The following is an 11,101-nucleotide window of genomic DNA, read 5'->3' on the forward strand; positions in this document are numbered from 1 at the left end:
ACTACAGGCACCTTGATTCAATACAGAGATCACAGTCATTTAAAACTAGAACTCGGATGTAGAAAGTTCTATTCCAAAAGTATCAAACATTAATATTGTTTTCAAAATAGACCATTAACTGCTATGAATATTTATGTACTGAGAACTAACATCTTTTTACAATGTACATTCTAATTTACAACCTATTTACATTTCAGATAATTTGAGATCTTGGGGATTGACACAGACACATTATTAGTCATCAGTGGCAAGTTTTTAAACTTGCGTATGATGACATCATTGATTGATTAGGAGGTGCTGAAATGTAAGTTTCTCCCTTTGTAACTGTACCGTCCCCATAAGGAGTTATCGCCAATTTTTTTCAGCATCCTCTTAATTCCACCTCCCAAGCTGCCTCCACTCTGAAGACACGGATAACGAATCTACAAACAAAAACAATCAGTAATTAAACACGAGTAAATGGTTTTTAAATTATTACAGGTTAACAATGACTAGTACTGTTGCTTGTGTTATGGCACATACCATCTTCTTTCGAAAGTCAGGATCTTTCAGCTTATTACACAGCTCTTCTAATTCCTCCACAGTCTTACAAGGCTCCTCTAGCAGCTCTGTAAGATTAGAGGTGCTTGGCTGGCTCATTGACTGCTGCATTGTTCCGACCGCTGCTGTGATGTTGTCCTGGATTTGGTCTAGTTTCAGCATGATTCTCCTCTCCAAACTCTCAAATAACTTGTATATTTCTGTCCAGAATTTGTTTTGAAACATCAATGACATTACTAACTACAGCAATGAAAAAATTAACACTGCCATAAGTCAACATAAGTCTGTCTGGGAGACAATTAATAAAACTGACTGTAAGATAATTATGGTGAAATTAAATAGTTACCATTTCGAAGAGATTGTGGATCAGTCACACTTCCTAAAACAAGTCACAAAAATATTATTCAGATCAATATATGTATCCATGTGTGTAGTTATCAAAAAGATTTAAAAAAATAATAGTGTACCTTGATTCTGCCTGTTGGCAAAAACTGACTGATGTGGCTGCAGTTGTGATGAAGGAGATGGAACTGTAAACACATCACAAAAAAGAAAACAAGCATTAGATTCAAAAATTGATGACTAAGACCCATTATTAGTCCAACAGTTGTGCATGCTTGAGCTGTTCAGTTTTTTTAAATGTTTGCAGGCATAAAATGTTATCATATTGTTTAAATCACATGGCTATACTTTTGAAAACAAGTAAAATGTTTATGTAACATTGTAAGTGCCTCATTGAAACAGAGTTTTGCATTTATTTATTTTTTACAGAAAAGGAGAACTGAATTGAAATTACAATTTGTAGTAATCAACATTATACCACAAATATTGTAGACTGAGTTTAACCTGGAATATTTCTTTAATTCCATGGAATTAAACTATTTAAATTATTGAAAACATTTAAATGTACTCACAGTAAGGTGCCTCAGGCAACATCACAGTAGATCTTTTTTCTTTTTTTCTTGATTGCTCCTCATCTAACTTAGAAAAAAACAGTGAGTAGAAAAATCAGAATAGAATAAACATATGAAAGTAAATCATAGTGACCTTACCTTCATCAGTCTCCTCAGCTGGGAAAAAAAAAAAAAAAAAAAAAAAATTAACAGACTTTGTTTGACATTTCTAAATGTATAGGCCTTCCTAAATTAGGTTATTTTTGCACAACATAGGGGGTTTTCTGTATTCTTTAGATTATCATCTTACATTTTGTTAAATGTAAGTATTAAATAAAATATTCAACAGTTGAATAGTTTTTAACTTTCTACTTACATTCAGGTGCAATTGCTGTTGATCTTGACCTTTTATTTATTTTCTTTGCTCTCAAACTGGAAATCTCATCTTCAGGACCAAAAGAAATATGGCAAGAAATAAGTATTTGATATCAATTAGAAAGAGATGCAAAATGGTCCTGTTCTGAATCATTTATACCCACTGTTTAACCTCATATTTAACAATGAATGCAATGAGTGACATAATAATGATTTCACCTTGAGATGATTCACTGTCCTCTTGAACTGTAAAACAAAATGAGCATTTAAAGAAAATATGTATAGACAACATGCATTTTGGCTTTCCTTGATCGTTCCATCTTCATTTGTTTTATATGAATACTTACAGTGTTGTGTCTGTTGTGCCCTTCTGGGCTTGCTGGGCTGGAATTCTTCTGCAAGAAACAAAAGTTAAAACTGCAATTGTCTTTCAATGTGAAGAACCTTACCTTATTTACAGTATCAGCACAGATCTGATACCTCTAAATCGTCTTGGTGGGATGATCTTTCGTACACTATTTCCAACAGAGTCCTCAACCTGAGAGGTTTCCAGTACTTTTTGGGCCCGATATCTTGCCATGTTGTAACTGTCTGTTCTCAAAATAACACAACTTTTGCTTAATATACATTATATAAACAATTTATATTTTAGGAATGGTTGCCGGTATTTGTTGAGATTAAAAAGAACCATGGTATTATTTTGCGTACTTTACCTGTGTCAGAAAATACTCTGACTGCATATTTTGCCCATAGATGTTTGTCTGGAATGGCACATTTTTTGACCATGTTCCCAGCATTTGAATTAGGCCAATAGCAAAACAATATCTTTCAGACAGAAACAATAATGTTTAATTTTTTATATGTATGTAGTTGACATTGTTTAATGTTTATCATTTATGTTTTATAAAAAAACCATATGGACTAAATTCTACCCCATCATTCCACTCTAACCACAAGGATGGTGCCACCTCAACCTAATTTTGCTCAATGAAATGGAGCACAACATAGTGCAGATAAACCTGTAAGTAAAGTTCAGATAAAGCTGTAAGTTCAGCTTGCAATACACATGAATTGTACAAAATTACCTATTAATAGACAACCATTGGCTACTTTCTCTAACCTCATGCTTAAACTGTGTTTTCCAAATTTTTTTTTTTTTTTTTTTTGTACTGGAAACATCTTTGGCCTTGTTTTCTACATGCATGGTCCAGTTTTCAAAAGGACATATGGCGCTGGAGAGCAAGTCACCAGAAGAAGCTGTAGGAGGCAGAGATTCATGGGGTAAAGCTTCAGGAGGCAGAGACTCGGGGTGAAGCCGAAGGAGGTAGAGACTCAGGGAGCGAAAGGAATACTTCAAGGAATAGTTCAAGGTGAACTACTCCATTTATGTACATTTTGTCACACCCTAGAAAGTATGGACACCACAATTCTGATCCCATGGTTTTCCTCCACGATGAATGCCCTCCTCTGAAGTGACTTTCTGTCTAGACAAAGCATTTGAGAATGCCTAATGTTAGTCATGTATGTTCCATACAGACGGGAATCACATGGTGTCATCAGATATGGCTGTAAATTTGTGTACACCCTGCATAACACTGTGCTGTCCACTTCTTCTGACACCACCTCGCAACATTGTTCAGGGCTTAACACAAACACATTGTTTGGGCCCTTGAATGACATCAACTTTTCCTTGTTTTCTAGCTTCGACTTTGTTTCCTCCAGACGATTTGCAACTTGTGCTAAAACATTTTTCCCAGAGCAGACCAGTTTCTTCATCTGATGAAGAGCTCTCAATCTTGAATGCACTGCAGTTGTCAAGGCTGCCAAAGTTTTGGGCATCTTCTGCAAGGTGCAGCAAGGAATGGACATTGTAAACTAAAAATGTCTCCCCATATAGCTTCCGTCCTCTCTCCACAAAATATTTCAGCAGCTGGTTTGCATAAGGTCCTTGTGCCTTTGTAAGATCTGGGCTCACTAAAATGCAAAGAGCTGTGCTGAAACACAAGAAATGTTCATATAGCTGATCTTGTAGAACTCCCTTCAGAACAATCTTCCCTGTGTACAGAGCAAACTGTCTGAACTCTGTTGCTTTCCAGCGTTCAATTTCCTGCAAGCCCCTTGGCTTCCTGGCAAAGCAGTCAGGAATAGATTTCTTTAGTGTCACCAGCCTCTTGCTTACATGGGTCACATCTCCTGATGACATCCGGAAATCTCTTCTACCTCTTGTCCACAACAGCAGCAACTTTTTCATTACCCCAAGACAGCTCTGGTGCATATAATCTATGGGGAATGATTTGATCATGTCAATTGGGAGGACAGAGAAGGGTGAGATCTGCTCTTCTTGATGGTGTTCAGGTTGCCAGCACTCCCTGAATGATTCATCTGTCCTCATGGTCAGGTTATTTGTTTCAGGATATATCATCCGACCATCCCAGGATCCCCTCTGGTTGCACCTATCGCACCCATAGTATCCAGAAAACTGCTTTACACACTTGACCATAGCTTTTGCTGGAGCATCACAGGTAACACATCTTAGTTGGATGTTTAAGCATTTGCCTCCCCAGGTCAGACCATCCTGGATTAGTTCTGCCAATTCCTGAACAGTGTCATTGACAAAGTTTAGAGTTTTGGGTTTGGATGCAGCAGTAGATATGCACGGGGGGAAATGCATTCTGGTGACAAGTTTATGGAACAGAGAACTGGCCAGAGGGATAGGTTTGAGCTTTTGAATAATGGCAGCCCATCAACGTTTATAAAGAGGTCAAGTGACTGCAGATGGTCTGTCACAGCTGCAGGATATTTGCTCAGATGTTTTGAGAGCTGATCTGCCACATTAAACTGTACATTCTCAACACCATCTTTGATAGTAAGTTCATAATGGTTCTCGTTTCCTTGCAGTATGGGGGAGTTCTGCATGCCCATGTCTTTTAAGGATGTTTAAGAGAGCATTCAAAGCATTGTTTAACTTGAAACATACATGCCCTTCCTGAAAGTTCTTTCCTGAGCGTGGGTGTCATATCTTGTTCACTCTCAGATCTTGAAAAGGCTGGATCTGAAAACATGTTAAGATTATCCACCTCAAAGTGCTGGTTGTGACTAAGGCTGTCACTTTCAGCAGTGCTGGCCATCTCAACTGAACTGATCATTTCTTTGTTGGCTGCCTTCTTTTGTGCCCTTGACACTCTAGCCCAGATTTTGTTGTACTGCCTCTTACGCTCTTTGGACGTCATCAAGCTTCTGTACTGGTGTCTAATTCAATAAATTACGTTTTTCAATACATTTCCAGATTTAATTTGTTTTTCTCAAACTACCAGTATCAACCATATAACATAATTTGATTTGGTACTGAACTTACCTTTTTGGAGGACATATTTGCCAGAAGTATAAAGGCTGAGAAAACAGAAATAAACATAAGTTAATATATATACATCAAATTATTTAAAACAGGATAAATTAAAAAGCTGCTTAAATGTTGTTACTCAGATGTACATACTAGACAGACAGAATTTGATAACATGGGTACGTAACCATAAAATGTCATAATTGAAATCAGCATATTGCTTTTAGTTTTGCTGAATTTTAATTGTTATGTGTTGTATAGCTTGAAAATTCAAAGTGTAACAAATATATGTTTTCTATAGATGGGTTCCCTATTAATGGGAGTGTGGCAGCGGGGGCGTGGTCAAGCATCTCTCCGGAGAGAGAGAAAGCGGTAAGGGCGCTTACACCTGAGCCAAATTATGTCTAACACCTGTCTCTAATTTCAGTGAGCACGGGGAGAGCGGCATAAAGAGGGCCACGCAGCACTCAGATGAGAGAGAGAACCTGGGCACTAGAGACCTGATTGTGAAGCCAAGAGCTTATTATTGTAAAGATGAGAGTTTATTTTTCTGAAGTTGTTGTTTATGTTTAGACTGAGTTATTGAACATGGTGAGAGCCCTGAAAGAGTGCATTTGCTGCAGTGGGGAGAATAAAACGCTTACCTGAACCAGAAAATCTGCTTCTCGCCTCCTTTAACTGAGAAGTGTTACACTGGTGCCGAAACCCAGGAAAGGTTTGAAGATGGACAGAAGTTGCCCCGTAGAGTCCTCCCAGTTGGCGGAGATCCTCCAAGCCCTCGCCAGCCTACATTAGAACCACCAACAGACGCTGCTTGAGCTCTGACAAGATCAAGACCGCCGGTTTGTCGAGCTCATGCATGCTCAAGCCGAGGACCGGCAGGCGATCTGGAGCCTCCTCAGCCAGGGGGCATCCTCAGCCGCGACCCCTTGTTTGAGCGGACCGCCGAGATCTGGGGCTGGCCGCTCGGCCAATGGGCAGCCCGATTGATCCCACTATTGTCCGGGGAAGCCCAGCTCGCGGCTCAACAACTGCCAGCGTCGAGCCTCCTGGCCTACGGAGATTTAAAAAGAGCCATCTTGCAACGGGTTGATCGCACTCCAGAGGAAAGCCTTCAACTCTTCCGGAGCTTGAAGTTGGAGAGCTCCGACCGCCCGTTTGCCTTTGCCCAGCGGCTCCGTGACACCTGCCGAAGATGGCTGCTAGCGGGGGATCGTGACGTCCAGGGAATTATCGACCAGGTGGTACTGGAACAGTTCATAGTTCGACTGCCAAAAGGGATGGCGGAGTGGGTCCAGTGCCACCGCCCGGCATCGTTGGAGGAAGCTATCCGACTTGCGGAGGACCACATGGCGGCGATCCCGAGGGCGGAAGAGCCCTCCCTCTCTCTCTCTCTTCCCCCTGTCTCATTACCCTCCCCTATCTCCTCTCGTTCTGCTCTCTCTCCAGGTCCTGTTCCTGCCCCACGCAGACGAGGAGGACCTCAGCCCCTGAGACCAGTTCCCCGGGTGTGGGAGGCGACACCTTTCCCTACTCCAATGCCCCGCCGCTCTCCCCCTCAGGGGGGGCGCCCGCCGACGCAAGTGCAGACGTAGCGCCTGGGCCGGCCTGCTGGACGTGCGGAGACCCGAGCCACTTCCAAGATCAGTGCCCTCTGGAGCTGGGGATGGTGGTGCGGGTCTCTGACCTCCCACAGGCTGCCCCCGACCGGGCCGGAGTGTACCGGATACCGGTAAGTGTCAAGGGGGGTACTCGCCAAGCGTTGGTGGATACCGGTTGTAATCAAACCACTATCCACCAACGCCTGGTTCAACCCGAGGCATTGGTCACAACCAAAACGGTGAAGGTGAAATGTGTACACGGGGATATTCACAAGTATCCGGTGGTGACCCTGACAATTAAATTTCGGGGGAAAAAGCATAGAGTGGAGGCTGCGGTTAGTTCCCGCCTCACCCATCCGCTGATTTTGGGGACTGATTGGCCTGATTTTAGAGTTTTATTTAAGGGAATTTGCGTGGATGGGACCTGTGTGAAAATAGGGAGATGTGTGATGTGCGATGCTCTGGCAGGGGAGGCGGAGCCGGGGCCATCCTCGACAGCTCCACGTCATGATGACGAGAGAGGGGGAGAGGCTGCAGCCCCTCCCCTTCTCAGGGAATTCCCTGACGGGGATTTCCCTTTGGAGCAATCGTGAGACGAAACCCTCAAACACACCTTCGACCAAGTGCGAGTCATCGATGGTCAATGACTCCAGCCTGACATCGCACTTTCATACCACTATTTTGCAATTATAAATGAGCGGTTGTATCGAGTGACACAGGACACTCGGACCAAAGAGGATACAACCCAACTGTTGATTCCAAGGAGCCGTCGGGAAATGGTATTCCAGGCGGCTCATTATAATCACCATGGTGGGTCACCTAGGAGAAAGGAAAACACTGAACCGTCTAATAGCCCGTTTCTATTGGCCGGGCACTGGCGATGATGTCCGCAAGTGGTGTGCGGCATGTCTCGAATGCCAGCTGGTTAACCCACTGGCCACCCCAAAAGCGCCATTACGCCCCCTCCCTCTGATCGAGGTCCCCTTTGAGAGAATTGGAATGGACCTCGTCGGGCCATTAGAACGGTCAGCACGCGGACATCGCTTTGTATTGGTCCTAGTGGACTATGCAACGCGATATCTGGAAGCAGTGCCTCTCCGCAACATCTCAGCACGCAGTGTTGCGGAGGCACTCTTCAAAATAATCTCCCAGGTGGGGATTCCGAAAGAAATCCTCACCGATCAAGGCACAACATTTATGTCTCGAACACTACGCGAACTGTACGAGCTGTTAAATATTAAATCGATTCGCACCAGTGTATACCATCCTCAAACGGATGGCCTGGTGGAACGATTTAATAAAACCCTCAAAAACATGATTTGTAAGTTTGTGCACGATGATTCCAGAAATTGGGATAAATGGCTCGACCCCGTTATTTGCAGTACGAGAGGTCCCGCAAGCCTCCACTGGCTTCTCCCCATTCGAGCTGCTGTATGGGCGACGCCCACGCGGCGTGCTTGACGTATTGCGAGAGGCCTGGGAGGAAGGACCTTCAAACAGTAAAAATGAAATTCAGTACGTTCTTGATCTTGGAGCAAAACTCCACACCTTGGGGCAACTAACACAGGAGAATTTGCTCCAAGCTCAAGAACGACAGCGCCGACTGTATGACAGGGGAACTCAGCTAAGGGAATTTGCACCGGGAGATAAAGTGGCTGTATTGCTTCCCACATCGAGCTCTAAATTACTCGCCAAGTGGCAAGGACCCTTTGAGGTCACACGACGAGTGGGAGATCTCGATTATGAGGTTAAACGAACCGATAGAGGGGACGCACGTCAAATATACCACCTCAATCTCCTGAAATTGTGGAGGGAGGCGGTTCCCGTGACATTGGCTACGGTAGTTCCCGAGAAGGCGGAGCTCGGACCGGAGGTGAGTTCAAAACATAATCAGTTCACCCCGGTCATTTGCGGAGACCACCTCTCACCGAGCCAACTCGTGGAGGTTGCTAGGTTGCAACAGGAGTTTGCAGATGTGTTCTCCCCTCTACCGGGACGTACAAACCTCATCCATCATCACATCGAGACCGAGCCGGGGGTCGTGGTACGTAGCCGCCCCTATCGATTACCCGAACACAAGAAGAAAATCGTTCGGGAAGAATTGGATGCGATGCTTGATATGGGGGTAATAGAAGAATCCCACAGTGATTGGTCCAGCCCTGTTGTTCTAGTGCCTAAGAGCGACGGGTCTGTGCGATTCTGTGTGGATTATAGAAAAGTCAACACGGTGTCTAAATTTGATGCATATCCAATGCCTCGCGTTGATGAGTTGCTCGATCGGTTGGGCACTGCTCGTTTTTATTCGACATTGGATTTGACGAAGGGTTATTGGCAGATCCCCTTGACACCAATTTCCCGTGAGAAAACCACCTTCTCCACACCGTTTGGATTACACCAATTTGTGACTCTTCCGTTCGGTTTGTTTGGAGCCCGGCTACGTTTCAGCGTCTCATGGACCGAATCCTCAGACCGCATTCAGCTTATGCCGCTGCCTATTTAGATGACATCATTATTTATAGCAATGATTGGCAGCGGCACATGCAACATCTGAGGGCGGTTCTGAGATCGCTGCGCCGAGCGGGACTCGCAGCGAATCCAAAGAAGTGCGCGATTGGACGGGTGGAGGTAGGGTATCTGGGGTTCCACTTGGGCCACGGGCAGGTGCGTCCCCAAATTGACAAGACAGTGGCGATTGCGACCTGCCCGAGACCCAAGACCAAAAAGGGGGTGAGACAGTTCCTGGAGCTGGCTGGCTATCATAGAAGGTTCGTACCTAATTATTCGGACGTCTCCAGCCCGCTGACTGATCTCACTAAAAAGGGGGCTCCAGATCCGGTCCAGTGGACGGAGCAGTGTCAATGGGCGTTCACGCAAGTTAAAGCTGCACTTTGCGGGGGGCCGCTTTTAGATTCACCTGACTTCTCTCTCCCTTTTGTTTTACAGACAGATACTTCAGACAGGGGGCTGGGGGCCGTACTCTCGCAGGTGGTGGAGGGGGAGGAGCGCCCGGTGCTGTACATTAGCCGTAAGCTCTCGTTAAGGGAAACTAAGTACAGCACCGTGGAAAAGGAGTGTCTCGCCATCAAGTGGGCGGTCCTCACACTCCAATACTACCTGCTGGGGCGGGCCTTCACCCTCTGCTCGGATCACGCCCCACTCCAGTGGCTCCACCACATGAAGGATACTAATGCCCGGATCACCCATTGGTATCTGGCTCTTCAGCCGTTTAAGTTCAAGGTGGTCCACAGACCGGGGGTGCAGATGGCTGTCGCCGACTTCCTTTCCAGGAATGGGGGGGGGAGTGGTAGGCAGGCCGGATGCCGCCCCGGCCTGAGTCGGGCGGTGGGGATATGTGGCAGCGGGGGCGTGGTCAAACATCTCTCCGGAGAGAGAGAGAGCGGTAAGGGCGCTTACACCTGAGCCAAATTATGTCTAACACCTGTCTCTAATTTCAGTGAGCACGGGGAGAGCGGCATAAAGAGGGCCACGCAGCACTCAGATGAGAGAGAGAACCTGGGCACTAGAGACCTGATTGTGAAGCCAAGAGCTTATTATTGTAAAGATGAGAGTTTATTTTTCTGAAGTTGTTGTTTATGTTTAGACTGAGTTATTGAACTCGGTGAGAGCCCTGAAAGAGTGCATTTGCTGCAGTGGGGAGAATAAAACGCTTACCTGAACCAGAAAATCTGCTTCTCGCCTCCTCCTTTAACTGAGAAGTGTTACAGGGAGGCATGTTGCTGTTTACTCCAGACGCTAAGGCTGACTATGAAACGTCCTGTTTGTGAAGATACAGTTGCTGAATCCCATCATAACAATGGAGGATTGCAGGCCACCATGCTGACATGTGAGTCAAAATATATAATTTTTCAACCACATATAACTTTTTCAGTGTAGGGACATTCAGTGTAAATTTTCCTCATTACAATGTTTGAATAATTATAATTAATTATTATTAAGGGAATATAAACGATTTGTTAATAAGAAGAAGCTGAGAAGGGGAGCTTCTGGCTATGGATAAAAAGGAAGTTTAAAACGTAAAGAAAGAAAAGGCAATTTGATCGATATTTGAGGAAGGCTTGAGCTGAGGTTTATAAGCCATATGGAACTGGAGGCACGGGGGCACTGTGTGTGACACGATACCATTAGTGCACTGAGTACGCACCTCAGGACTATTAAGTCACATATGGCCGCTTCAGGGCATTATGACATATAGCCACAACCTTTGAATCAGCCAATAGTGAGCCTGGAAAGGGTAGTCATAGCATCATGACACCATTCGTTCATTCATTCATGATTTACTTAAGACATTGAAACAATTATTTTAATATTTAAATTTATTTTTTTAAATTTGC

The 11,101-nt window shown here is 44.5% G+C and overlaps 1 long non-coding RNA gene across 1 annotated transcript; it reads right to left on the reverse strand.

The window, feature by feature from the left end:
* Positions 1-1,860: 1,860 nt before the first annotated feature.
* On the reverse strand, positions 1,861-2,333 carry LOC127443959 (uncharacterized). The gene is made up of 4 exons (XR_007897728.1): positions 2,289-2,333; positions 2,156-2,200; positions 2,028-2,054; positions 1,861-1,878 (listed from the first exon to the last, which is right to left on the reverse strand). It is a non-coding gene; the product is annotated as an uncharacterized LOC127443959 (long non-coding RNA).
* Between the last annotated feature and the right edge of the window lie 8,768 nt (positions 2,334-11,101).

This window comes from Myxocyprinus asiaticus, chromosome 7 (assembly GCF_019703515.2).
Source record: "Myxocyprinus asiaticus isolate MX2 ecotype Aquarium Trade chromosome 7, UBuf_Myxa_2, whole genome shotgun sequence".
In the NCBI taxonomy this organism is placed as follows: Eukaryota; Metazoa; Chordata; class Actinopteri; order Cypriniformes; family Catostomidae; genus Myxocyprinus; species Myxocyprinus asiaticus.